Source organism: Elephas maximus, chromosome 1 (genome assembly GCF_024166365.1).
Source record: "Elephas maximus indicus isolate mEleMax1 chromosome 1, mEleMax1 primary haplotype, whole genome shotgun sequence".
Lineage (NCBI taxonomy): Eukaryota > Metazoa > Chordata > Mammalia > Proboscidea > Elephantidae > Elephas > Elephas maximus.
The window spans coordinates 63832699-63848119 of record NC_064819.1 but is presented as its reverse complement, the minus strand read 5'-3'; the positions used below and the strand labels follow the sequence as shown (position 1 = coordinate 63848119).

Sequence of the window (15421 nt, the reverse complement as noted above, 5' to 3'; positions counted from 1 at the left end):
TTTCAATGACTGATATTTTGGAAGTAGATCACCAGGCCTTTCTTCTGAGGTGCCTCTGGGTAGACCTGAACCACCAACCTTTCAGTTAGCAGCCGAGAGCATTAACCATTTGCCTAGCAAATAGTAGTCACCCAATAGTACAATGAGTAACTTTTCTGAATGTATATGGAGGAAAAAAAATATTAAAGGCATGGTTCTTGTCTGTGCTCCCTTGCAGTGATTCAGAAGTTGATATTGACAATCTGCTGTAGCTGACTAAGGAGCTTCTATAAATTAAGATCAAAAAAAAAAAAAACAAAAAAACCATTGCCGGCAAACTGATTTTGACTCATAGCGACTGTTAAAAAAAAAAAAAATTACCCATTGCCATCAAGTCGATTCCGACCTACAAAAACCCATTACCATCGAGTCAATTCTGACTCATTGAGACCCTATACCAAAAACAAACCCAGTGCCGTCGAGTCAATTCCAACTCATAGCGACCCTACAGAACAGAGCAGAACTGCCCCATAGAGTTTCCAAGGAGCACCTGGCAGATTCGAACGGCCGACCCTTTGGTTAGCAGCTGTAGCACTTAACCACTATGCCACCAGAGTTTCCTTGAGACCCTATAAAAAATAGGCAGGCCTAAAAAATGCCTAGGTACTTGGAAGCAGTGACTGCAAGACACTTACTCCCTGAAGTCCAAAGTGGAAAGTATGACTTCTAGAGCAGCTTGGCCCCTTTCCATATCCAAAGTAATCAGTCGTACAAAGTCGGTTTAGTCCCCAAACTGTTTGGACTTTGTTCACCCACCAACATATGGGGTCAGCATGATTCCTGACCTTTACCTCACACTGCAGATTTCAAATACCAAGGACCTCACTGAACAAGAAAGTAATGTCACAAGTCAAGGCCACAGGTAACACAGAAGCCAGGATGAGCAGAAGCACTACAGAGAAGTGTTTCTAAGCATCTCAAATACTGAAAGGACTTTTCAAGAAGGAAAGATTCGCTATACTTTCTCAGCTTAAAAGTATTCATACTGTTGATGAGAAACATATTTTCCAGAAAACTAAACGGTCTTAAAACCAAAAAAAAAAAAAAAACCCCTCCATTGCCATCGAGTCGATTCCGACTCGTAGTGGTCTTACTACGTAGGTAATACAAGCTTTTTTCCTTCCTAAAGACAGCACGCTTTTCTCTCTGCTGTCAAGTTTGGCTCCTAAAACCTGGCTCATAATTTGAAACCCAAAAACTGATTATTTAAAAAAAAAATTCTTAAGTTGACCTAGTTTGGAAGCCCGGATGCCTTTAAATTGCCAGTGAACTAAAACCATCCATGAGACTGGGGCTTTTGAATGCTGAGAATGTTCTCTGGGGCTCAGCACAAAGATACTTGGCATAGATGACTGTAAATATTTGTAAAACACTGGGTAAATGGACAGGATTTGACCACACTCAAACCTTCACTTCCAGCACAGTAGTTATCTAAGGTGATTGGTACGAGTTTTTTTGGTGACTGTTTTTCTGTTAGCTTTAAAAAAAAAAAAAAGCAATCAACCTGATTCTGCTATTCGACATCTATTTTATATCCACTATATATTTACCTTGTATTGTTTACCCTTCAAGACAGTTTCAATTAGTCAGACTTTTGAAAGAATTTTTTTTTCCCTTCATGTCACTATTTGTCTAAATTAGTGTACCCACCACAAAGAATAAAATACCAGCCAGAGGTGTGTAAGGGCAGGGCAGGGGCGGTGGGGAACAGTGGTTTTGGATTTCATAATACAATTATCTCCAAATGGCTTTGTGGATCTGTTATAGGTTTCTTTTTCTCCCCCCTCTTTCCTCCATCTCAAGACAGTTTTAGAAATAACTGAAGGGAATGCTACCCATGGAAAGAACTCGGGTTGGGAAGTAAGAAGGAGGCACCAGCAGAGCAATTAGATGTGGAAATGGACCAGGGACCAGGAGGCTTATTTTAGTGAAATCTGCAGTAGCCAGAGGCTGTCACTAGCCAGCAGCTCAGTTCAGACTGGCTGGGTTCCTTTTGCCGCTCACCCACACCCTAAGAACTGAGTCATTTCAGAGTTCAGTTCGTTTTGCTTCTGGGCCTAGACACCCCCAACCTGCTGTTTCAAGAATGTCAGTGACGTTGTCCTTTAATTCACACCTCACAAGGTTCAAATAAACATCTAGAAATGCCAAATGAGAACAATACTGACAATCCCATTGGGAGGCTCAGCTAATGTTTTGATATGTACGGCAGAAAAGAATAAGAAAGTGACAGGCGACAGTGGAAACACCAGGAAAGGGAGCATTTTCACAGGAATGGGGATGGACTTCTGAGAAATGCATACGTGGGAATCTAGGCATCAAGAGTAGACCATCAGCAGAATCCCCGCAACTAGTAAGAAAAGCAAAAGGTGCTCTGAAAGGGGTGAGCAAACACCTTTCCCTGTGGAAATGGAATGCTTGTTAAGAATCAGTTTCATTTTAACTTAAACTTGAGGACTGCAGTATAGGATCAGCGTTTCATTCTGTTTTATGAGCAATTATCTGATAAAATAATACCAGAATGTATACCCAAGATCCCATGGTTTGTATAACATCTTATTCATAGCTATGTATGTCACCATATCGGTATGCGGTTCCAAATAACAGAGGGTAAACATCCAAGATCATGCCAACTTTTGATCTCCTCTTAAAACACAGGAAAGTTTTAACCTTAATCTTAAATTCTATGACATATTCTGTACAGACTGATTACCAAACCAATTAAAAAAAAAAACCCGTTGCTGTCCAGTCGATTCCGACTCACAGCGACCATATAGGACAGAGTAGAACTGCCCCACAGGGTTTCCAAGCAGAGGCTGGTGGATTTGAACTGCTGACCTTTTGCTTAGCAGCCGAGGTCTTAAGCATTGCGCCACCAGGGTTCCTGTTTGATTACAAATGAAACTTTTTTTTTTTAACCTTTACAAAGACACCTATTTTAAAAAGTTAACAGGTGTTTAAGGCATTCAGAATTCATTCAATTCGGTAAGGTTTAAGCAGTGGAAAAGCAGTGGAGGCAGAAAATAAAGCTTTAAAACCATGGTGTCACAGCTCGTTAGTCTTCAGTCTTTTTTCTTAGTCAAGCACCACTCCCGTCTTTCAACGCCTTCAGCATTTAAAAAGCTCGATAAACCTACCTCGGCAGGAGAGCTTTGTTGCTCCCAGCTCCGGGCTTCTCAATCCCCTCCCTCCCGGTTGGCTTCGGCAGCTCTTACTCCGAGGAGGGAGAACTGTTTCATTCTTTTCCTCTTCCTCCGTGCTCTGCGGCTGACAGCTTGACACTTTGCAGGACTGCAACAGGACTTGTGCTCCCAGACCGATTGGCCAGGAGGAGGAGCACACAGCCGCCTCCTGGCCTGAGCAGCCGCGATGCCCGTGAACCTGGCAGAGCGAGCGGTACGGCTCCAAACAGCCGCGCCGAAGCCCTGCGTTTACTTGTACAGGAAGCTCAGGCGCGGCACTTCCTACTTCCCAGCTGAGTCGCACTTCAGCTGCAGGTGATGATGGCCTTTACCCTGTCCGAACCTGGCCGGCCAGCGTGGGTACAAGCAAGCCCTCCCGCATTCGCTCTGCTTGTCCGGATTTCTCCCTTGTTCTCCTGGAAGAGTCAGTGGTTCCAGCCCACAAGCTGCTCCGTGCAAGAAAGACCTGGTGATCTGCCCCAAGAAGATTTCAGCCTTGGAAGATTTCAGCCATATATCCTATAGGGTCATATGAGTCGAATCAACTGCACACACTTCCTGGGACTGCAGCCCCAGAAATGTAGAGCTGGGTGTCCAGGCAGCAGCCCCTCATGCCCTTCATTCTGCCCAGACAAAGAAATTTCACCTCTTGGCCTTCACAGCTTGCTGCTTCTCTGCCCATAGTCTCACCGGGCACCTTTCCACACCCTCCTCCCCAGCTCTTTAAATTCATTTCTTCTATTTCTAACAGCCCAAACCTGCCTTTCCCACCTCACCGGAAAACTGTTTTTATAGAAACACTTCCAATGCATGATCTCATCAAAAACATCTTGGACCTGATTTGTCCTTTTGCGTCTAATGGTAAAATTAGCATTCAGGCGCATCAAATCAGGGCATTCTAGTTTACCTCATAAAATACATGCACAACTTTATGAAACAATGATTGTTTCAAATGCTGTGTCAACAAATTATATAGGAAATACAAAGTAACTTCACTCGTTTTGCCCTCAGTTAAAGAAAAATATAGGTCCCTGGGTGATGCAAGCAGTTTGTGATTGACGACTAACAGAAAAGTTGGCAGTTCTAATCCACCCAGCAGCACCGTGGAAGAAAGACCTGGTGTTCTGCTTCCATAAAGATTACAGCCAGGAAAACCTTATGGCGCTCAGCTCTATTCTGTAACACATGGTGTTGCCATGAGTAAGAACAGACTTGACGGCAACATACTTGGTTTCTTTTTTTTTTTTTTGGTTAAAAAAAAAAAAAGTGTAACAAAATAATCCAGAAGCTGTGGGGTACTATGATATGCTGCCTTCCTCACTCCTAAACCTTGGCCACTTAATTTGGGTGATGTGTATAACGGATTACATATCTACTCACTCCCTACACACTGATATGTCACAGTCTCAGTCCCAACTCTGTTGCCCATTGCAGTTTAGAAACATCACTGCTCTGATACAGGATTCTTTCTGTGCTCACTCCGCAACGTCACTCTACTTTTGCAACCACAGTCAGGAATGTGCTTCCTAAAAGGAAGGGAATCACAAGGCCTTTGTGGAAGCGATCTGTGCATGCCAGTGAAGTAGCAGCAGTAGGCACTGTTCCAAGCGATACAAGAAAACTGCTTCTCAGCTCCGTGTTAGAGAAAACCTCTAGGTCAAAGCCAAGTGCTGAAGAACACGGTGTATCTATGTGTGTAATGCTAGGACAGGCAGGAGGACTAGCAATATGACAGCAGGAGAACACACAGTGGGGGCCCAAAGTAATAGAATCAAAGGATGTCTGAGCCTGAAACGCCCCTTGCTATATTTTAGGCCAACACAATTTTAAAGATGAAGAACCTGAGGTCTAGGGAGATTTAAGTGGTTGGCCAGATTCAGATAGGGGCAGAGGTGGAACAAGACCTAAATCTGTGTTAGATGAGAAAGATGCATGTTAATGAAAACCACCCTGACGGATGTCTAATTTCAGTTTACCAGTGGCTTAGGCTCTTAGATAATGTACTTCAAAGAATGTTCTTGGTGCAGTAACCATCATTGATGGACCCATCCTGTCATAGATTGAATTGTGTCCCCCCAAAATATGTGTATCAATTCAGCTAGGCCATGATTCCCACTATTGTGTGGCTGTCCACCATTTTGTCATCTGATGTGATTTTCCTATATGTTGTAAATCCTACCTCTATGATGTTAATGAGGTGGGATAAGCATCAGTGTCAGTTACGTAAATGAGGCAGGACTCAATCTACAAGATTAGATTTTGTCTTGAGCCAATCACTTTTGATATATAAAAGAGAAAAGCAAGCAGAGAGACAGGGGGACCTCATACCACCAAGAAAGAAGTGCCAGGAGCAGAATGCATCCTTTGGACCCGGGGTACCAGAGAAGTTCCTAGCCCAGTTGAAGATTGATAACAAGGACCTTCCTCCAGAGCTGACAGAGAAAGTCTTCTCCTGGAGCTGACACCCTGAATTTGGACTTCTAGCCTAACAGGATGTGAGAGAATAAACTTCTGTTTGTTAAAGCCATTCGCTTGTGGTTATTTCTGTTACTGCAGCAGTAGATGACTAAGACACAACACAAAAACCCACTGTGGTCAAGTCTATTCTGACTCCTAGCAGCCCTACAGAATGCAGTAGAACTGCTCCCAAAGGGTTTCCAAGGCTGTAAATCTTTACAGAAGCAGACTGCCACATCTTTCTCCCATGGAGTGGATGGTGGGTTCAAATTGCCGATCTTTCAGTTAACAGTCAAGTGTGTAACATTTGCTCCACCAGGGCTCCTTCACTGATGGACAAAAACCAAAAAAGATCAACAAAGCACCTACTAAGAGGTTAGTTTATTCAGTAGTGTCTACAAAACTTTGGCACCTCAAACCAAAGTTCAACACGGAGTCCACTTTTTAAATTACCATACAAGGTAACATGCTTAGAGGTGGAAAAGTAGAAGTTTTAGATCCAGACAAACTCTACCACCTACTCATTACTTGACCTTAAGCAAGTTTGTTTTTTAACATACCCAAAATTCAGTTTTTTTACCTGTAAAATTGTTGTTGTTGTGATTTTCTGCTACAGAGTCAGCTCCAACTCATGGCAGCCCCCTACACAATGGAACAAAATGCTGCCTGGTTCTATGCCATTCCAATGATCATACCATTTTACCATCTGGTCATCATCTGATTTTCAGAAGTAGATCACCAGGCCTTTCTTCTTAGGACATCTTAGTCTGGAAGCTCCACTGAAACCTGTTCAGTGTCATAGCAACACACAAGCTTTCACTAACAGACGAGTGGTAGCTGCTCACGAGATTCATTGACCAGGAATCAAACCTGGGTCTCCTGCGAGGAAGGTGAGAATTCTACCACTAAACCAACGGCAATGATGATATTCATATTTTAAGTTGTTGTGAGGGTAAATGAGAGGTTTGTAAAGTAGCTAGCACCATGTCTGATAGTCAGAGATACCTGTACTGAACAAGTCTGGGGGTGGGGCAGTAAATGTCACCTCCTGGAACTGTGCAGTACACAACCTGCTCAGCTGTATACCATGGCACTGGCCTGATACACAATAGGAACTCAGTCATTGTATTCCTCTAAAAAGGGAAGAGAAAGGAAAGGGGTCAGAAAAAAGAACCCAAAAGAACACCAGGATTTAAAGGGTGAGTAAAAGAGAAGCCTTCATATAAGCCTAAGAAGGAACTGATCCTTTTAGAATGCAAAAATAAACGTAACATTCAGTATCTCAGATGAGAAGTAAAATCCAGTCACTATAAGCCACAAAAATATGGTTTTGTTTTCTGAGCAATAACAGACATAACATTACAAAGTGTACACTGAAGACAGATTGTGATCATATTGACCTTCGTCATAACAGAGTCATTTCCTAATCTAAATTACACACTTTCCTAAAGAAAAGGCAAATAAAATCTTGACATTAATGGTAAGTAATCTAAATTCTAGTGATTGTATTAACTTGCAATATGCCTAAAGTCAGATAAAAGCAGAAGCAAAATAAATCCAAAGCATACTTAAAAGGTTTCCCTGTACACAAGGCCAAAATATATATATATATATATATATATATATATATATATATATATATATATATATATATATATATATAATTATTAGATTCTGTATGACTGTGAGGAAACCCTGGTGGCACAGTGGTTAAGTGCTATGGCTGCTAACCAAAAGGTCGGCAGTTCGAATCCACCAAGCACTCCTTGGAAACTCTATGGGGCAGTTCTACTCTGTCCTAAAGGGTTGCTATGAGTTGTAATTGACTTGATGGCAATGGGTTTTGGTTTATATGACTGTGAAGGAGTCCTGACAGAGCAGTGGTTATGAAACCCTGCTCCACCATGCCCCAACTCCGCCTTCGTTCGCTGTCCTTGAAAACCATGGTCCACAGTTTGTATTTGGCACAAGATCTTTGCACATGTGTGGGCCAAGATCTTGGGGCATGCACAAATCTGGAGAACCCTGTTCTTACCTGACCCTGGACCTGAGCATCACCAGAGGGGAAGATATTCTCCGGCACACAGCACCACCCAAGCCCCTTTGTAAAGCGAGAAGTCCCACAAGGCTGACTTCCTATGAAGAGTGACTCAGCACCTGTATCTCCAAATTTGGGCATGGGATGGCTCAGGGTGTAGGGTTTCAGGTGTCAATGCTTGCCCACTGGGGACATAAAAGATCCCCAATTTCCTGAGATGGGAAGCCCTGGGTCTTTCAGCTGCTAGGTCTTTCACATTGCTCCTTGTCTGCACAGACAATAAATTGCCACTTTCTGTTTCCCTGGCAATTGGCGTCCATCTTATTTCAATCGGCTAATAGGACAGGACAAGAACCCGAGATTCGGTTACAATTAAAACACTCAGCTGCTAACTGAAAGGTTGGTAGTTTGAACTTATCAGCTGCTCTGTAGGAGAAAGATGTAACAGTCTGATTCCATAAAGATTACGGCCTTGGAAACCCCATGAGGCAGTTCTACTCTGTCCTAGAGAGTCACTGTGAGTGGGAATCTACTTGACGGCAGTGGGTTTGGTTGGTTTTTTTATATGTCTGTGTGTAAAATACTTGTATGATAAATAATATATCATACTACATAATAGATGTATGAGATAAAAAAATAAAATGCATTGTGGTTCCACACAAGAAGAGAATCAACATGTGGAATTTCTTTTGCAGAAAATTTTTCTCTTTAATTAATATAAAGAAAAATCAAGACTCATTCTTGTGCTATTGAAATTACTCTTCCATTCTACCTTAGTATGTAAGTTAGTAACCCATACCTAAGACTTGGCATCTTAATTATACCCTATGGTTAAAATACAATAAAACTTGTTTTTTTAATGATTTGTTCATTACAATAAATCAGATGGAAGAACTCAATTACTGGGAAACCAGCTCCTGCAGTAGGTGCAGTTCTCTCTCCACAGGAAAAAATATAAGGCAAAGGCTATGGTGTTCTGCCATTGGCAGTCTGGTTATTTCTATTTCCAAATGGTTACAATCCCATTTTAATTTTTCTGTTGCATCTAATAGGGTTCATTTTATTCATTCATTCAACATTTACTGAAGACAGAGTATAGAACTAAGAGTAAGATACAATGAAAATACAAGTAAGAACATTACAAAATAATGTGATTAAAAACTATGCCTAGAGATACAGTCAGGTTCCCATGGCTGTCAAAGAAGAGACCTCAGAAAGTCAAAATATTACACAGCAATGATCACCCAGTTACCTCAGTCTTGAAAACTAAAGTATCACCAAGGAGACATGTCATTCTGGTTCTATTTCGTAAGTACAAGAAGCAGCTTAAGACCTCACAGAGCAAGTAGAAACCAGCTGGGCCCCAACAAGAAAAACCTGACCAGAACAATCTCAAGTTGCCGTTGCCATTATGCCACATTAAGAGCCCTTAGCGACACGGGATGGAGAGCTAAAGGGGAGGGCAAGACTCAACAGGGTTCTGTTGCTCTATTCTCAACATATGGCAAAACCTGTGAGAGCAGGAACTCAACAGGACTGCCTCCTTTTTCCGGGTCTCACAAGTTTTCCGCCTTTGACAGGGTACAGTCACTACTTTTATATCACTCTCTACTTCATGGAAAATATTCGAGTTTTCTCTCTCTGACAGATTTCCGCCCTACATAGGTTCCAGCTCTCACAGGTTTTACTGTACTGTATAAAATCACAAACAAGCTAGGGTTAAGAGCCTAGGAGAAAATGGAGTTTGTCAACCTTGCTCATCACCTCTCTCCAGAGGGAAAAAAAAAAAAAACACTGCATGACCTCAGAGTGAAGAAGTCTCCACTGGAAAGTCAGAAGAAAAAGGCTTGAGAATTTTTATGCTTACAAGGTTTCTATTAATTCTTCTACTAATATTACTGTCTCCTTTAAACTCCTGCATAAGACAGTCAACGAAAAAAGGAGTCCCAAAACAATGCTCCTGTAAGTTGTCATCCTGGCCAAGGTACCAATTGGTTTATAGGAAAAGAAGGGTCTCTGCAGTTTACATCCATATCCAACTTAAATACAAAGTAGTTAAGAGCTACAGCTGCTAACCAAAAGATCAGCAGTTCAAATCCACCAGGCGCTCCTTGGAAACTCTATAGGGCAGTTCTACTCAGTCCTATAGTGTCGCTATTGATGGCAATAGGTTTGGTTTGTGCTAAATCAAATATCAAAATATTTCTTGGCTTCAAACTGTTGTTATTAGGTGCTGCTGAGTCAGTTCCGACTCATAGCAACCCCATGAACAACAGAATGAAACACTGCCCAGTCCTGTGCCATCCTCACAATTGTTGTTATGCTTGAGCCCATTGTTGCAGCCACTGTGTCTCTTTTTCACTGACCCTCTACTCTACCAAGCATGATGTCCTTGTCCAGGGACTGGTCCCTCCTAATAACGTGTTGGAAGCATGTGAAACAAAATCTGGCCATCCTCACTTCTAATGAGAATTCTGGCTGTACTTCCTCCAAGACAGATTTGTTCGTTCTTCTGGCAGTCCATGGTATATTCAATATTCTTCACCAACATCATAGTTCAAATGTATCGATTCTTCTTCTGTCTTCCTCATTGTCCAGCTTTCACATACATATGAGGCGGCTGAAAACACCATTGCTTGGGTCAGGTGCACCTTAGTCCTTAAGGTGACATCTTTGCTTTTTAACACTCTAAAGAGATCTCTCACAGCAGATTTGCCCAATGCAATGCATCTTTTGATTTCTTGACTGCTGCGTCTGTGGGCATTGATTGTAGATCCAAGTAAAATAAACTCCTTGACAACTTCAATCATTTCTTCATTTACCATGATGTTGCTTATTGGTCCAGTTGTGGGATTTTTGTTTTCTTTATGTTGATGTATGGTGCAATCCATACTGAAGGCTGTGGTCTTTGATCTTCATTAGTAAGTGCTTCAAGTCCTCTTCACTTTCAGCAAGCAAGGCTGTGTCATCTGCATATCACAGGTTGTTAATGAGAATTCCTCCAATCCTGATGCCACATTCTTCTTCACACAGTCCAGCTTCTCAGATTATTTGCTCAGCATACGGACTGAATAAGCATGGTGAAAGGATACAACCCCGACGCACACCTTTCCTGACTTTAAACCACGAAGTATTCCCTTGGTCTAAGGACACGTTCCTCACGAGTGCAATTAATTGTTCTGGAATTCCCATTCTTTGCAACGTTATCCATAACTTTTTGCAATCCACACAGTCGAATGAATGCCTTTGCATAATCAATAATACACAGGTAAACATCTTTCAGAAACCCTAGTAGTGTAGTGGTTAAGTGCTATGGCTACTAACCAAAAGGTCAGTAGTTCAAATCCACCAGGCACTCCTTGGAAACTCTATGGGGCAGTTCTACTCTGTCCTATAGGGTGACTATGAGTCGGAATCGACTTGACAGCAGTGGGTTAAACATCTTTCTGATATTCTCTGCTTTCAGCCACGATCCATCTGACATCAGCAATGATATCCCTGGTTCCACATCCTCTTCTGAATCCAGCTTGAATTTCTGGCAGTTCCCTGTCAATGTACTGCTGCAACCACTTGTGAATTGCCTTCAGCAAAATTTTCTTAAGTGTGATATTAGTGATATTGTTTGATAATTTCTGCATTCTGTTGGATCACCTTTCTTTGGAATGGGCACAAATATGGATCTCTTCCAGTCAGCTGGCCAGCTAGTTGTATTTTAAATTTCTTGGTATAGGCTAGTGAGCATTTCCAGTGCTGCATCCTTTTGTTGAAACATCTCAATTGGTATTCTGTCAATTTCTGGAGCCTTGTTTTCAGCCAATGCTTTCAGTGCTGCTTGGACCTCTTCCTTCAGTACCATCAGTTCTTGATCATATGCTGCCTCCTGAAATGGTTGAATGTCCACCAATTTTTTGGTACAGTGTCTCTGTGTATTCCTTCCACCCGCTTTTGATACTTCCTGTATTGTTTTGTATTTTCTCTGCAGAATCCTTCAATATTGCAACTCGAGGCTTGAATTTTGTCTTCAGTTCCTTCAGTTTGAGAAATGCTGAGGATGTTCTTCCCTTTTGGTTTTCTAACTCCAGGTCTTTGTACATGTTATTATAATACCTCACTTTGTCTTTTCAAGCTGCCCTTTGAAATCTTCTGTTCAGCTCTTTAGCTTCATCATTTTTTCCTTTCGCTTTAGCTATTCTACTTTCAAGGGGGAGTTTGGTCTTTCTTTCCTGTCTTTTTAACGACCTCTTGCTTTCTTCATGTATGATGTCCTTGATGTCATCCCACAACTCATATGGTCTTTGGTCACTAGTGTTCAGTGTGTCAAATCTATTCGAGATAGTCTCTAAATTCAGGTGGAATATACTTAAGGTTGTGCTTTGGCTCTCGTGGACTTACGCTAATTTTCTTCAACTTCAACTTCAGCTTGTATATGAGCAACTGATGGTTTGTTCCACAGTTGGCCCCTGGCCTTGTTCTGACTGATGACATTGAGCTTTTCCATCTTCTCTTTCCACAGATGTAGACAACTCAATTCCCGTGTATTCGATCTGGCAAGGTCCACAATGTGTATACTCTCCGTTTATGTTGGTGAAAATAGATATTTGCAATGAAGTCATTGGTCTTGCAAAATTTTATCATGTGATCTCTGGCATCGTTTCTATCACCAAGGCCATATTTTCCATCTACCAACCCTTCTTCTTTGTTTCCAACTTTCACATTCTAATTGCCAATAATTATCAATGCATCTTGATAAAAATCTTCAATTTCTTTTTTTGGGGGGGCTTAGCAGTTGATGCATAAATTTGAATAATAGTCATATTAACTGGTCTTCCTTGTAGGCATATGGATATTATCCTATCATTGACAACACTGTACTCAGGATAGATCTTGAAATGTTCTTTTTGACAATGAATGCGATGCCATTCCTCTTCAATTTGTCATACCTGGCATATGACAATCACAGTAGACCATATGATTGATTGTCTGATTCAAATTGGCTAATACCAATTCATTTCAGCTCATTAATACTGAGGATATCGATGTTTATGTGGTCCATTTCATTTCTGACAATTTCCTAGATTCATACTTGGTACATTCCATGTTCCTATTATTAATGGATTTGGACATGTTATCAGAAAGGATCAGTCCCTAGAGAAGGACGTCATGCTTGGTAAAGTAGAAGGTCAGAGAAAAAGAGGAAGATCCTCAATGAGATGGGCTGACACAGTGGCTACAACAATGGGTTCAAACACAGCAACAATTGTGACCATGGCACAAGACTGGGCAGTGTTTCGCTCTGTTGTGTGTGGGGCTGCTATGAGTTGGAACCGACCGGACACCACCTAACAACAACAACATTATTAATGGATGTTTGCAGCTGTTTCTTCTAATTTTGAGTCATGCTGCATCAGTAAATGGAGGTCCTGAAAGCTTGACTTCATTTACATATTAAGGTCAACTCTACTCTGAGGAGGCAGCTCTTCCTCAGTCATCTTTTTAGTGCCTTCCAACCTGAGGGGCTTACCTTCTGGCACCATATTCGACAATCTTCCACTGCTGTTCATAAGATTTTTCACTGGCTAATTTTTTTTCTAGAAGGCTAGAAGTCTGAATTCAGCACACCAGCTCCAGAGGAAGGCTTTCTGTCTCCATCGTTTCTGAGGAAAGGTCCTTGTCATCAATCTTCCCCTGGTCTAGGAGTGTCTCAGCACAGAGATCCTGGGTCAAAAGGACACGCTCCACTCCTGGCACTTCTTTCTTGGTGGCATGAGGTCCCTCACTCTCTGCTTGCTTCTTTCTCCTTTTATCTCTTCTAAGATAAAAGGTGACACAGGCCACACCCCAGGGAAACTTCCCTTATGTAGGATCAGGGCTGTTATCTCAGTAAGGGTGCTGCATCCCACCCTAAACCTCTTTAACATAACCTAATCTTGCCTTATTAACCACAGGCAGAGATAGAATTTACAACACATAGGAAAATTACATCAGATCACAAAATAGTGGACAATCACAATAATGGGAATCATGGCCTAGCCAGGTTGACACATATTTTAGGGGAACACTATTTAATCCATGAAAATCATATAATTTTCAAAATATCTGTTAACAAAATAATTAGTTTCATTATATTGGTGGGTTGAGAAGCGTTCAATTAAATTTTTTTTTCAAAAATAGATTTCTAAAAATAAAATAACCTTATTTTTATTAAAACAAAATTTTAAAACATTTGTATTGATTATCTTAATATCAAGAGTATAACAAGAAAAATTAGTCTTGGTATATATTCAGGTACTTTAATCAATTTGTCACAAAGTCATTGCTATTTTTATGATCTTATTTTTAATTTTTTAATAAAATTTCCTGAAATCCTCTTCAAAGATTCATTTCATAATTAATAAATTTAAAATTGTAGACATCCTCAATTTATTCATTTTCTGTAGAATTGAGAAGATATTCTCTTCAGTGCTCAAGAACCTATTAGGTTAGACATAATCCTACCAAATGGAGTATATTCTTAATTCTACTATTTTTCTATTAAAATATTTAAGCCAAAGTATATATAAAGATATTGTATTTTTTGCCTCTAATACCTTTAAGAAATACTTTTAAAAATAAAAGTCATCAAATAAATTGTGCCTATTTATGATTTACTGTTTCACCAAATTTAGATGCTATGAAAACGTAAGTCTTCACACATTTAGTCTATTTTGAATTCTGATAGAAAATATAAATTTGTCCCATGAAAAACAGTAGCTCCAACAGAAGATGCTTCCCACAGTATGATTATAAAATTTCCAAATTAAATCTTGTATATCTGTACTGTGTTGGGAGGGCTGAGTGGTGCGAATGGGGTGCATTAGGTTGGTAACCAAAAGGTTGGCTGTTTGAACCCACCCAGCAGCACTGCAGAAGAAAAAGCCAGTCGATCTTCTTCCATAAAGATTGCAGCCAAGAAAACCCTATAAAGCAGTTCTATGGGGTCACTGTGAGTCAGATTGGACTCAATGGCACAAAACAAAAACAACAAATAATGTGTTGGAGCTCTTATCATTCTATTTGTTCAATTCCTACCCTGCATTTGTAAGGATAAATTTTAGTGCCTTCCTGTTTGCAAGCTTTGTTTTCCATTATTGCAATTTGTAAAAATTCAAAAGCTAAATATTTTGGTTTCTCCATTAACTGAACGCTTTCAACAAAAATTTCCAACTGGTTTCACATAAAATACAACCAAAATTTAGAGGGCTCCTTTGTAAAAAAAAAAAAAAAAAAAAAGAGTTTAATACTACCAGTAAGCACTTGGGCTGATTATAAAGTCTCAAAATATTTCCAAAATCTGATTAATAATGGGCAACAAAAGAGAGAAAACATATACTACATGTTGAAGAATTTTTTTCATATTCAAAAGCAGCTTCATCACAAAGAGTCTGTAGTTCAGCTACTTAGCGTAGCTAGAAGAATATTTCTAAATGTTGGTACCATTTCTATTTCTATTGCAGCTTGTTTGAAAGAAAAAATGAGTTATATGTGCAATTACCGGTATATCTGCGATTTCTGGGAGCCCTGGTGGTGCAGTGGTTAAGAGCTTAGCTGCTAATCAAAAAAACATTGGCAGTTCAATCCACCTGCCGCTCCTTGGAAACCCTATGGGCAGTTCTACGCTAGACGATAACAGAGTAAGGGGGATGCAATTTCTGCTCCATAGATTTCT

General features: G+C 40.6%; 1 protein-coding gene across 3 annotated transcripts in view; it reads right to left on the bottom strand.

The window, feature by feature from the left end:
- RNF144B (ring finger protein 144B) overlaps positions 1–15421 on the bottom strand; it is a 219947-nt gene that overhangs the window by 84401 nt on the left and 120125 nt on the right. Inside the window, exon 1 of one of the 3 annotated variants that reach the window (XM_049884709.1) lies at positions 3177–4154. The exons of the other annotated variants lie outside the window; for them this stretch is intronic. The gene's annotated coding sequence lies outside the window, so the exon portion shown is untranslated. Of the gene's footprint in view, positions 1–3176; positions 4155–15421 lie in introns of those variants that run through there. 3 annotated transcript variants of the gene reach the window in all.